The 14,213-nt window shown below is 40.6% G+C and overlaps 1 long non-coding RNA gene across 1 annotated transcript in view; it reads right to left on the bottom strand.

Annotated features, from left to right (window-relative positions):
- The window catches only part of LOC140697418 (uncharacterized), a 235,371-nt gene extending 222,848 nt beyond the window's left edge, over nucleotides 1-12,523 (bottom strand). The window contains exon 1 of the long non-coding RNA XR_012074444.1: nucleotides 12,463-12,523. This is a non-coding gene — a long non-coding RNA (uncharacterized lncRNA). The remainder of the gene's footprint in view (nucleotides 1-12,462) is intronic.
- Between the last annotated feature and the right edge of the window lie 1,690 nt (nucleotides 12,524-14,213).

Genomic DNA, 14,213 nt, shown 5'->3' with positions numbered 1-14,213 from the left:
CCAACTGGGATCACATAAAACCGTAGTATTTATTACTGAAAAAAATCAACGTACGCATGGACACTTGCACTTCAAACCCATGTTGCTCAAGGGTCAACTGTACTTCCTCCTAACTTCTCTCTGGGGCAATACCACTCTGAGACAACCTCAGTGCCATCATCCCCACACTCACTCCAACTCGCTCAGAGATGTTTCTTTATCCACACCTCCCCTCACATTTACCTCCTGGTAACTTCAAACCTTCTGGAAAATAAAAAGTAACTCCTCTGTTCTGAAAGTTGGAGGACCACTGGCCCTAATAAGAAAGCACACAGGGAGGGAATAGCAGTCCTGCAAGTGAAAATCAGCCCTCCGCTCACCCCTACAGCACTCCGCAGAGAACAGGTTTATTCTTACTTACAGTGAGAAGGTTTACACTAAGAAAAGGGCCCTACAGGAGCGGTTAATATTTATTAAACACTTTTAATCTTCACAACAAAGCTAGAAGTAATCCCATTTACTGAATGGGAGTTCTCAGACCCACAGAGTTAAATAATTTTCCTAAGGTCACATGACTCGTAATAACGGAGTGAAGATTTGAGCCCTGGTTCCTTAGGACAGAGTCTCAGCCACACTGATTCTAACTCTTCTAGTTCTCCCGTCTGCTAGTCCAGGCCAGAGCTCGCCTGGGTTCAAGCATAAATCAGGGCCTCACCTTCCTTTTCAGCACATTTTCCCCGCCTCAGATATTCAATCCCTTTCCCACCCTCCACTGAGTCTGTTTTCTAGAAAAGAATCAGTTGGGAATTGTGAGTGTAAGTCACGACTTTGCCACTGATGAACAATATTTGCATTTAAAACACTTTGCTCTTAATAGTGACGATGGTTTCCCAGGGTGAATATTTATCCCCAATGTAACAAGGTGTGTACATTTACTATCTACAGCTTTTTTTACGTCAATCATACCTCAATAAAGAAGTTTAAAAAACAACACCTTGCTCTACTTTACAGGCTAACAATTTCTTGGAAAGTTGCCATTAGAAATCTATGAGCGCATGTGGAGGAGAGAATGGGAGCAGAAATGTGTAGGCAGGGCAGATGATTTTTCTTACTGCCTCAGAAAGCACATCCCACACACCTGCCAACTCCTGTATTTGGAGATAGGGTATTTCAACAGGTAATTAAGTTAAAATGAGGTCATTAAGACAGACTCTAGTGCAATTTGACTTGTGTCCTTATAAGAAGAGGAAATTTGGACACAAACACCCAAAGAAAAGACCATGTGAAGACACTGGAAGAGGACAGACATCTACAAACCAAGGAGAGAAGCCTCAGAAGAAACCAGTCCTGCCGACACCTTGATCTCAGGCTTCTAGGCTCCAGGCTATGAGAAAATACATTTCTGGTGTTTAAGCTACCAAATCCATGGCACTTTGTAATAGTGTTCCTAGCAAATTAATATAGAAGTCCACATTAGTAACTGAGATCAAGGAAGGTTTCTCCTGAGGAGCTGACAGGTGACATCTGGGCTGTTACCTACCACCTAAGTGAACGCCATCCCACGCAGAGAAAAGGGTGAGTGCAAGAGACTAGTAATGAAAATTTCAAAGACAGAAAGCAAGCCAGTATCTCTGTGGCTCAGTGAATGGGACTGTGTGATAAACAGTCTCCCAGAGAGCACAGAAACGTTCCCTCCCATTTCACAGGGATGGTACCCAAGTACAAATAACGGCACCAAGAGTGGGGAGCGTTGTCTTTAGATAGGAACTAATAAAAGGAGAGACGGTAAACTATGTGTGAGCAGATACATGTCAGTTTTATGTATTCTTTTAAAAATATATTATGAGGCAAGTTCATCAGCTGAGGAAGTTAGATGAGAAACAGTGTCACCTCAATTTGTGGGAGAGTGAAGGTATGAAGGAAGCTTGTAGGACTGATGGTCTATGTTGGGTGCCCATTTGAGATCTGTGGTTACAATTTTAAAGAGAGAAAGAAACTGTGCTGAGCACACACAGTTCCTTGATTTTTCTCCAACAATGCTGAGCTGTTAGATCACGTTCACAATATGCAGACTTGAGCTTAACTGGGCTTGTGAGGTTGCAGGTGAGTATGACTGGGGACAAGAGGAGAATAAAGGGTGTTTTCCAGAGAGTGGTGAGAGTATCAGGCCAAGGCATCCACACTTCTCCCCTCTCCTCCGCTGTGGACTCAGCTGCCTAGAGGGCTTTGTGCTGCTAGTGGCTGTGGGGAACGAGGCCAAATTAGGAAGAGTCTTAAATGCCTAGAATGGAAAGTAGACTTGATATTGGAGACAACGAGTAGCCATTCATGATATGCTGAACAAGGAAAGGATACTATTTTTTTTTTAATTTTAGTATGGTTCAAAAAAAAAAAAAAAAACCAGAAACCAGGAAAAGACTAGGAAGTTTCCTCTCCTGTCATGTAATCAGGAAATGTGGGGGTTTCTACACACACGAGTTCACACACTAGGACAGCAACACTCACTAAAGAGCATCTTAGTAAATCAATTTTATCCACTGTGCAAAGTCTAGTAGAGAGAATCTCATGCAATGTTATTCTGATAGTCTAGTGACTTATAAACATGATGACCAACAATGATGAACTTTCCAGAAAGTTTCGCATTCAAGTATTCTTCCATTGTCCCAAATGATACCCTAGGCTTGTTAAACCGCATGCCTTCATTGTTGTCTCAGAAAAATAGTATTATCATAACAACTGGGCCAAACACATTGACATTAAGAGAATAAAGACAGAATGCAGGTTAAAACCTTACGTAAAAGAGATCCTAGAATATGGGCATAGGCAGTTTACTTGTTAAAAATTCCACCATTTAAGAATCCAGAGGTCCTTCACGGAAAGGACAACTGACTTGACATGTTCAGACCAAGAACTGGCCCAAGACTGATTGTGCCTAAAAAAATTAAGGAAAAGTCATTGCTCAACTCTCTGAGCTATTCCTAGCAGAGTCAAGGTACACAAGCTCGATTTGGAGACATTAGTTGGGGGTTGAAGGGAAAAATAATTCTAATTGTGCCCCTTAGACCACTTTCTAAGCCAATATATTATTCACGATATGGACCAAGATGCTATAACAAAGAGTCCCCAACACATAAGTGGCTCAAACAAAAAGAGAGGTATACTATTCTTTCATGTTCTACAACTGGAAGGAGACAGCTGTGTTCTAAGACGTCTCTCAGTCGTCCAGGTTCAGTCCATCTTATAGCTCTGCCATAATCAAAGGCAGGGGTTTTCAAATGTTTTGGTCTCAGGAACCCTTTACACTCAAAAATTGAGGACCCTAAAGAGATTTGTTTATGTGGGTAGTATCTATTGATATTTACTGTATTCAAAAATAGAACTAAAAAATTATTAAAATATTTATTAATTTCTTTTTTAAAACAATGATAGACCCATTGTATGCTAACATAACTAACTTTCTTTTTTAAAAACTATGTCTAAAGAAAACCGAAAAGCTTGGCATTATTTGATATTTTTGAAAATCTCTTTAATGTCTGGCTTAACAATAGAAGACGTGATGGTGGTGGTGGTGGTGGTGCACTAAGTTGTTTTCATTAAAGTATGTGAAAAGAATCGAGCCTTACACAACTATAGAGCTGCAAAAAGGGAGAGTATTTTAATAGCCTTTTCAGATAATTGTGAATATAGTTCTTTGATACTACACCAAACCTCACGTGGTAGTTTCTTAAAAGTAAGTTGCAATTTGGAATCTGAAACCATATTAATAAACTGTTTATACTCTGTCACATTAAAATCCATTGGCCTGGCACACTGAATACATTTGTCAAAAATTATCAAATAAACAAACAAACAAACAAGTAAAATTTCTTATTTTATACTTCCAACGGATCTTTTACCCATGTGTGATTTCATAACATCACGCACTGGTCCTTTAGAAATTATCGGTTAATTGGGTTATGTCGAACTTCCAAATGTTGATACAGTTTATTACATGGTATCAGAAAATCATGTTCATTAATATCTCTACTGACCTCATAAGAAAAGTTTTTAAATATTGAGATGCTGTCAAGTTCACAGTGGCAGATAAGTATTTTCCAAAATTCAAATTTTCGCTTGAAAATTCAAATTTGGTCACTGGAAATAAACACTGTTTGCTTTCTTCCCCTTAAAGTGACAAGCAGATTTTCAAGGAAACATACGCCAAATGTCTGAATAAACATAGTCTGCCAATTACTCTTTCAAGTAAAAAAGGTGTTCTATGAGAAAAGTAAAGAGTTCACCTCACAACTCTAACAATCATGCAAGTGTTTTTCCTGGAGACAACACATTTTTGTGTATTTATGCATATTTCCTATTTCATTACACAGAATATTAAAAAGACATGCACTTAATAGCAATGATTTAATTCAATTGATCATTCGCAATGCTTTTTCAAGGACATTCTTGAAATTGGCATCTTGCTTTGTTTTGTTTGTTCTGTTTTATTGCAAGTACAGGTCTGTGAAGAAGGTGAGGACTCGGTATAGTTGGGTGTCACTGTTTTGAGTCATGCAAAGGCATCAGTAATTTTACATAACATTGTATTTGCACCATCAATGCAAATACAAAACACTAAAAAAATTTTTTTTTAATTTTTAAAGGTAAATGACATTCTAATATTATTATAAAATAGTTTTGACTTCCCAGACTCCCTGAAAGTGCCTTGGGAATCTCCAGGTGTCTATGGAACACCTTAATGCACTAGCACTCTGTCCTCATCGGTATGACTGACATTCCTCAGGGGATGGGGGATAATAACGTATAAGGCAAACTCTTTAAGCAAGTAACCAAAAATGTAAACCTTTATATTCCACTAGTGAGAGCTTAGTTCCATGCCCCTACCTAGCTGCAGCGTACACTGGGAAAAGGCAGTCTCTTAACTAGGAAGCCATATTACATAGAGGAGAGGGACAACAGATTTGGGCATGTAACTAACAGTCACCACACTCTCCCAATTAATTAATGAACAGGTCGAGTGCAAGGATAGTCATGCCAGAGGGTCTAAGGACAATGAAGAACACAGGGACTTCTGCTTTGTGCCCAGTAACAGGAGGTAACACTGATCAGAGGGAGCCTGGAGAAGGTGGGACAGGAGCAGAGGAATTGTTCCAATCACAGCTCCAAGCCTGGGGCCAGAGCACCAGGAAAAGGGTCCTCAAAAAAAGTTACAGCTGGGAGAGGATCACTGGAGAGTCCCAGAACAGGAGGAGCAGAGAGGACAGTGGGACACCCAGGGCCAGCAGAGGGCAGATCATTCATGTGCTTTGGTGAGTAGATCATGGGGCACCTAGTGACCCCTTCAACTTGAAGGAACCCTGGGTTTCAGGCATATCACTAACCAAGCCGGGCCAGAAATCAGCTGCTCTGTGACTCTTATTGTGACCTACTTTGTCCCCAGACTAGAGAGCTGGGGGAAATCTGGGTGGTTTTATGATGTTTTTATAGCTCTACTTGGTCAAAACATATTCCGATTTGAGAGTTGAGTCCAAATATTTTATTTGTATTCCCTTCTCGATAGTAACAAGAACAGAAGGCAAGAGCCAATTCCGCAGAAAACATGCTGTTCTGCAGAAAACTGATGTGAACTTAGTGCACAAAGGGAAAGCAAATAGACATAAAGGTAGCTCAGGTCACGGAGAACAAAATCCTAAAAATTATAGCAAGTGTGCTGGCAGCCAAGATGAAACTGTTCTTGCAAATCTAGATAAATGGGATATATGGACCAAAAAGCTTTTAACTGCTGTGCCTTATCTGATATGCCGGCAAATGTACACAGTGACAAAAGGAAAGGGCTAGAAGGCGTTCACTTTGAGATCAGATCCAGGTCAACCCAGAGGTCATAGGTCCTTGGGCTCCATTCCATCAGCAGCAAACAGAAAGTATAGTTACTGGTAAAAGGCATTTGTGACAAAATAATTGTCCAGAGATCATCCTCATTTGTGTTTTTCCCCACTGTCTCCCTCAAGGTTTCTTTTTTTTCACCCCGTACTGGCACGCTCCACCCCATAAGGGAAAGCAGTTTTTTAACATACTCTTCTGGAATATTTACTCAGATTAAAGGACATTCAGACAATAAAATAGCAGAAACAAAAGACATATCAGAACCAAAGAGGTGAGAAGGAAAAATATATGCTAGCATCAAAGATTTAAGCATTCTCTGTGGCTGGACGTGAATTATGAATCCAAGATGTGGGGCAAGCTGGGCAAAAAAAGGAAACAATTATTTTCCTGGTTCTCATGGTAAGAAAGGAGAAAGCAAAAATTTTTGTTGGCTTTCAGTCCTCACATTTCTCATGTGAGTCCTTTAATGGGAGTCACTGAGTTACATAATGACTAATTCTGTGGTCAAGGCCAGTCAATGCTCATTTAACCCCAAGCCTATGACTTCCGTTACTGATTTTCATGCAGATTTTCCAAGAACCCACAAGAGTGTAACAAATTCCATGCAGAATGAACTAATAATTTTTTAATCATTCCAATTGATCTAAAATAAGTCGGACCTGATAATACCAGACAGTGTTGAGGGGGAGGGGGACCCACGCCAACTTGGTGTCTAGTCAGGAAATGTTGCCTCCAAATGAATCAAAAGGTCCAGTCTCATCAGGAAGGTTCTGGGCACCACCACCAGCCTCTGTGACAAGTATCTGATTTTACATTACAGGCCTTAACATGAAGTCCTGACTCCGCCAGCAGTAACTGAAATTCGGAACACATCACTTAACCTCTTGGCTGCAATGCCCTCATTCTTAAATGAACACTAAGATAGCTCTCATTTTTGGAGACTATTCTATGCCAATTGTCATTAAATATCTGTTTTCCCATCTGGATTATAAAAGTTCCATGAGGGCAAGGAGAGTGTTTCTTTTGCTCACTTTTGTATTTCCAATCTAACACAGGTTTGGTGTATAGTAGATGCTTAATAAAATTTTTTTAAAACAAGCTAATTGTCCATTGTCAGAACAGCCCTGCAAGAAAACATTACTCCTCTTTTATACCTGACGAAATTGAGGCTCAGACGCTCCTAAGTAACTTTCAGGAAGTCACAGAGCTGGTTAAATAGAGCACCCTGCAGAGCCCCAGAGGCTGCCGCAGAGGAAACAGACCACAGCATGTTTCAAGGTTCCTCCCAGCTCTAAAACGCAATGATTCCCCACAACTGATGGGCAGTCGGTACGCCTTAGCACAGGGCTGCCTGTTGTTGAGAGAGGTCTTGCTTTATGAAGGTCCTCGACGGTTTTCACCACCTCAAGCCCCCGGAGCTATGGCTCCAGCTGCTTTGGGCACCCACCAAGATAGGGAGCTCCAGTGAGGTGGAGTGATTATCAGAACAAGTCCCCCCCCCACCCCCAAAGCTCTTCATTTACCTAAGAGGCCTCTGGTCAATATCCCCCACTTCCTGCTGCTGCTTGAGGGATCTCATCCTCATTCCACCCTGAGACTTTGCAACAATGCACATCACCTTGAAGCCACTCACCCAGGTTTCAGTAATCTGTAAACATCTGTCGACAAAGCAATACTTAGATGGGTGGAGCATGACTATATCAGCCAGCTTATGGTCATTTGGTTTTAAGACTCAAAAGAGAATAAAATGTTCAACTTAGCTTTAACACCTTGCCTTGCTAGTGCCCTTAACCTTGTCCTTCCTTCAACTACATTATTTATGGGAGATAAAAACCCCTCAGTCACTTCTTAAAAATGCTTTTCCCATTTGCTGAGGACTAGCATAAAGGATACAACAAATCTCACAGAATGCTAGCAGGGACAAGCCACGTGTTTCACTTGCTTCTTCCCAAGCAAAAGTTGCCAACTTCTCTTTGATCAAACGCTGGTGATTCACCATTTCCCGTCTCCATAGCTTACACCCTACCTGTGTCTGGGATCTAGGAAATCAGGGCCTCAGATAGTAAAGCCAAGATCACAATTCCTTATTTCTATTGTGACTCTCTTCTGTGTTTTATCTGCGTGGTTTGCTAGGAATCAGGAAGAACCTAAGGCTCCGCACTGACCACAGCTAAGTAGCTCTGCAGATGTGGCAGTGAAGTTGAGATGGGGGAGGGGGAAGGAGGGGTCTTACTGCTCCACCTTGGCAGTGAGCCTCCATATTCTCCCAGCACCCTCTCCTCTTGGCCACCAGAGACCCACATGCAACTTGAACTCAGAAACTGAGGGTCTGCAGTGGCCTCTGCTATTCTCCACAGGCACAAAGCACTGGATCCAACACTGGGCAGAGAGGCAGAAAGAAAGGATAGCAGAGACAAGTACAGAAGAGAGAGCAGTAAAGTTAGGGGCAAAGGCAGCAGAGGGATGGTAGAGAGAGACACAGAAATGAGGTAGGAAAACATCAGGTCATGCCAACACTAACAGCTGTATGTTAATAACAATAATAACATTTATTGAACATTCACTACATGCTAATACTTTGCTAAATGCATTACATGTGTTATCATTCATTTATTTTTTAATTTTATTATTTTTAGGGGGGAGGTAATTAGGTTTATTTATTTTTTAATAGAGGAACTGGAGATTGAACCCAGGACCTCATGCATGCTAAGCACACACCCTACCACCGAGCTATACCCTCCCCAGTTCATTCATTTATTCATTCACAAATATTTAAGAGACAAAATCCCTGCCCTCCTGAAGCTGACACCCTAGTCAGACAATAAGACGAATTAGAGAAATATGTAATATGTTAAAAAGATAATCAGTGCTAAGGATAAAAATGAGGCAGGGAAGAGGGATGGTGCTTGCTGAGAGGTGGTGAAAAGAGAAGTTGCTTTTGTCTGTGTCCAAGGAAGGCTGTATTGAGAGGGTGACATTTGATGAAGCCACCAGCAACGCTTGCTCTCAGGCATTTCTGCAACATTCTGAGGTCCCCAAAGATTTATTTTGTTTTTAAGCTAGTTGTCTCTTTTCGGTTTGTTTCCTGTTCTTTTCTCTTATTATATTTCATCTATCATTTCTAAGCATTTGAGGTAGAAGGGATTATCAAAGTCTGACCTTTCTGCACCATCTTAACTCCTGTGGTCATTTCTTTCGTATTAACTAGAAAAGGACTAAAGGCTTATCTGAAGAGCAAACCTATCTTACATTTGGAAATCTTGTCCTGAGGAGGAAGGACCAGTGGGTGGTAGTATTCTTCCGTGTTTCATCCTGATGTTACACAACTCAACACCGGGAGCTTCAGATCATGACAGGAAAAGCAGGAGACATTTCATGAGAAGTTAACCTTATTTCATGACATCATTAAAAGACCATCTGAATCATCTGACTCAGACTTGGAATCCTGTTCAAATGTCAGGAAGGTCTTGCATAAAACTGTGGCTGGTGTCACATTTGCATAGCTTTTCCCCCTCTTGGGGGAAAAAAAAAGGATAAATGTTGCAGCATTTCCTTTCCGTAGTAACAGTTTGCACTGGGAAAATCTATGAGGATAGACTGGGAGAAACGGTTGCAAGCAATCAGCTCATGCTTCGGGTGATTTTATTACAGATTTATTCCTGATTTTACTACTCGGGAGGCTGAGGAAAGCAAATTGAACAGACGTGGCTCAAGACCCTTGAAAACATTAGGAAAACATGCAATGCCAAAACCAAAAATGAGACCCTGAAACAGAACTAACATCAATATGTATAAATATTACATGTGTGTATGCACATACACACACACACAACACGCACACTTATACACAAATAAGCCCTAAAATGAAATCTTTCACTAACATGCGCATTTGAACTAGTAAGTAAAAGAAGTGAAAACTCAGGAAGGAAGCACCACCAGAGGAAATTTTCATTGCCTTCCCAGCAGTCAACATCAAAAGTGAGCTCGCACAATGGTGCTATCTGATTAAAGGACCGGCTCAGACTGACTAGGGAGAGCTCACTATTCACATCTCTTCCCAACTCAACCAAGGGTACGGAGACCATGAGGGGAACTCTACACTGTGGAAATCATCAAATGCTACCAGTCAGGGCCAGGGCATTGTATTTTTCCCACTGAGAGCCCCTTGGTAAGCCTTCCCCAGCACACCACTAGGGGAGGGAGAGGCTATTCTGGATAACCTAGGTGACGTGTCAACACTCAGAGGCAAGAATGAGAGAGAAAAGAAATTCTCTAATGCGTGAAAATATGCAAAAGGCATGAAATAAATGTGCTGACAATAAAGGTGCTCTAGGGAGTTGAGCGCCAAATTCATTTAAGGCACAAGTATTCCTTTAACCACAGGCGATTCCAAAAATCAATTAAACCCAGGATTACCTTGATTTCATTAAACAGAACGAGGAGCAGTTGCCCCAGCTGACCCAATAACGGCGAAGACTTCAAGGCAGTTTTCTTCAGCAGCTCTAAAAGCCTCCTAAAATAAATGGTAGGCTTACTCCAAGACTTAATAAAGTCAAGGTCAATTTTCTACTTTAAACTTATTTTTAAGATACTCTTTAATTCCTAGAGGTAAGAGAAGTGATAAAAAATATGTATATATGAAATTAGGTTTACCCCACTGTATATATATACCACTCTCTAAATCACCAATAAAAGTCACAAACATCTCCTAATTATCCTAATTATTCTCTCAAATCAAAGATCAAAGCTTTCATCAAAACTGAAGGACTGAAACTAACAGAGTGGAGCAACAGTACAAAGAACCACAAGAAAACAAATGTCTGTCATGAAGTCTCTGTATGTCTAGCTTAGAAATCTGCAAGCTGACAGAGCTCATGGAAGTTCCAAGGATATATTAAATGTGACATCACTTACTACTGAACTGGAAACTTTCTAATAAATAACTTAGCGCAGGAGGAGACGTTTTGTTTATTTGCCCTCATTTATACAGAACCCCAAAGTCACTGCCTATGTTTTTACAGGCTCCTTCAACAAAACTTTTCTTGTGAATTCCTGCAACAGGAATAGCAACAAACTGATACCAAGTAGAGAAAGATGATAATTTCTTCAATAAAATAGAGGATTTCGTTTGTGGTATCTACATTCTATCTGTAACTGAAAATTTGAGTTGTTAGATCGTCCAAAAATCCATTATTATAATATAGCATGATGGTTAAAACTCAGGGCTGAAGTCAGCCAGATCGAGGTTTTTTTCTCACTCTGCTACTTTCTAGCATCATAACCTTGGGCAAGCTACTTAGCAAAGATTGTTTTTCCTTCATATCAATGGGGACACTAACACCTATAGAAAGACTGTATAGGAAGTGATTAACACAGGGCTTGGCCCAGAATAAATCCTCTATAAATGTCAGTTTTTACAGCTCTCTTAGTCAGTCTCCTCTTAATCAAATTACTAGATTAACTGAAACTTGCTGATGCCCATGGAATACTGAGCACCACGGCTACTACACTCACCGCTGGTACCCTGCACACTCGACTCTAACTGTTGTGTTGCCGCTTATTTTTAACATACACAAAACTGCAAATTCTGATCACACGTCATTTTAGTCATGTACAATCAATGAAATTTGATGTAAACCCATGGAAGATGAATGCAAAAGGTAGTATACCTTTTCTCTGAAACTCAAAATTGGTAGCTTACAAAAGATTTAGCCACACGGGCCACTGGAAAAAATACTGCTAATAGATGAGGAATGGATGAGTTGACTAGAAGTACTGAGAATTTTTTTTGCCACCTTAAAGACATACCTAGAAGGTTGCTTGAAAAGTATCAGCAAATTACCCCTCCACTTAAAAATGAGTGACTAAAAATAGTAGAGGATGCATTGTGTGTCTATGGGTGTGTTTTTGTGTATGCGTGCATGTTGAATAAATGAATAAAATGGAAGGATCTGACAGATGTTTGAGGGAGTGATGAGCAAAGTGAGGAGACTCGGTGGGACTCTTCCAGGTTCTAGTTCTAAGTCTTTAGGTGAGCTACAGAGTGGAAAACAGGGCTAGAGAATCAAATTAAAAGGCATGGATCTGAATCAGAATCTTTGAGGTCCCTTTCCAACTGAATGATCCTTAACATGAGAGATTTTCACATGAAGTAATGATGCATACAGAATGATGCATGCTTGGTGTCCTAGCAGATGAAACTCTAATCAGGGAACAGATACTCACAAGAGGCTCCCTGATCTGCTGATATGAACACAACAAACACCCGAAGGACGCCGGCTCGGCTCCTTGAGCAGGAACGAACAGGACAGAGCCAGAGCACTGACCTAACCCTGCTGCTGGGCCACAGGGCCAGGCCAGCTTACTTGTCTTGCTACTTCCATTTCATCATGGTGAACTGATGCAGTTCATAGAGCTAGAGTTTAAATCTGATCCAATTTACTTAAATGTAGGTAGATATGGCTGGTGTTCAGCAGAGGCATTTATAATCCCAAGGTAGGAACAAGTCCCAGATGCAGTAGCAACACTTGGCAGATTTCTTCTCTGTGCAGTTAATAAACCAAGATTTAAACTTTGTGAAAATCATTCAAGGGAAGGGCCTACCTTGTTCTGTCTTTGCCTCTCTATAATCAAGACAAGGGAGATGGTTTTCAAATGCTAGATCGCTGCCATTTGGTAGAGATTCATCTGAGCCCATTAACTGGAGTCTCCAGGCATGGGGCAACCTGCCAATAAAATGAGATGTGCTGCATTAAGATCAATTTGCTAATTTTCAGTAAGGCTTCGAAACACCCTAGTAAATGACTTAATCATTTTAAGACTGTGTTGCTGCTGCTTCGCTGGTCCTCCTTCCTGTACATGGAAAAGCTAACTTATTTTTAATCATTTCCATTCCTCCTTCCATCCTACTGAAGCCTATGGTAATTCTCTGCTATCACCATCACTAAGCAGAGAAGCCCATAAAACTGAAGATCAAATATACTGAAAGATCATTGAATAGTATGGCAAGATTTTCAAAGCAACCAGATTCTTTAACAAAATTTACCTCCAAAAAAACTCAATTTGCAGTTTTAACACAGGGAGTTGAGCTAAATTGGGTCTCCCTTTTGGAAGTAAGGCTCTGAGTGGTGCAGGATGTCACACACGATGGCACTTCTAATGAGTGAGATTATAGACAAAACTGCATTTAACTGATCATTTCCTGAACCAACTAAATTTTAGAGTGAAGCTTAACAAAATGACAGGAATGGATTTAAAAGCAGATTACAAGAAGACCTTGGAGATAAGGCCGGTTCAGCTCCAGACCATCAAAATAAGCAGATATTACAATAAAGCAAGTCACATGAAGTTTTTGGTTTCCCAGTGGTTGTAAAAGTTATGTTTACACTATACCACAGTCTATTAAGTATGCAATAGTATTATGTCTGAAAAAACAATCAATGTATATCCCTTAATTAAAATAAACTTTATTGCTAAAAATGGCTAACCATCATCTGAGCCTTCAGTGTCGAAATCTTTTTGCTGGAGGAGGGTCTTCCCTCGATGTTGGTGGCTGCTGACTGATCAGGGTGATGGCTGCTGAAGGCGGGGGTGGCTGTGGCCATTTCTTAAAATAAGACAACAATGAAGTTTGCCACATCGATGAACTCTTCCTCTAACAAACAATTTCCCTGTAGCAAGCATGCAATGCTGTTTGATAGCATTTTACCCACAGTAGAATTTCTTTCAAAACAGAAGTCAGTCCTCTCAAACCCTGCAACTGCTTTATCACCTAAGTTTATGTGATGTTCTCATCGTTTGTTGTCATTTCAATAATCTTCATAGCATCTTCACCAGGAGTAGATTCCACCTCAAGAAACCAGTTTCTTTGCTCATCCATAAGAAGCAATTCTCATCCTTTAGTTTTATCCTAAGATTGCAGCAATTCAGGCACATCTTCAGGCTCCACTTCTAATTCTAGTTCTCTGGCTATATCCACCACATCTGCAGATACTTTCTCCACTGAAGCCTTACAACCCTCAAAGTCATCCATGAGGGTTGGATTCAACCTCTTCCAAACTCCTGTTAATGTTGCTATTTTGACCTCTTCCTATGAATCATGAGTCTTATTAATGGCATCTAGAATTGTGAATCCTTTCCAGAAGGTTTTTTAATTTACTTTGCCCAGATCCCAGATTTGTCAGAGGAATCATCATCTAAGGCATCTACGGCCTTACAAAATGTATTTTTGAATGCTTTTGATACATGTTTCCAAAATTGTCTTCTACAAGGCTTACACCAATTTTCTCTCCCACCAGTAGAGTAAGAGAGAAGGGGGACCCACTTCAACATCGCACCAAATAATGGTTCAGGAG

The sequence above is a fragment of the Vicugna pacos genome, chromosome 7, assembly GCF_048564905.1.
Source record: "Vicugna pacos chromosome 7, VicPac4, whole genome shotgun sequence".
In the NCBI taxonomy this organism is placed as follows: domain Eukaryota; kingdom Metazoa; phylum Chordata; class Mammalia; order Artiodactyla; family Camelidae; genus Vicugna; species Vicugna pacos.
This window is presented reverse-complemented; position numbering and strand designations above follow the sequence as displayed.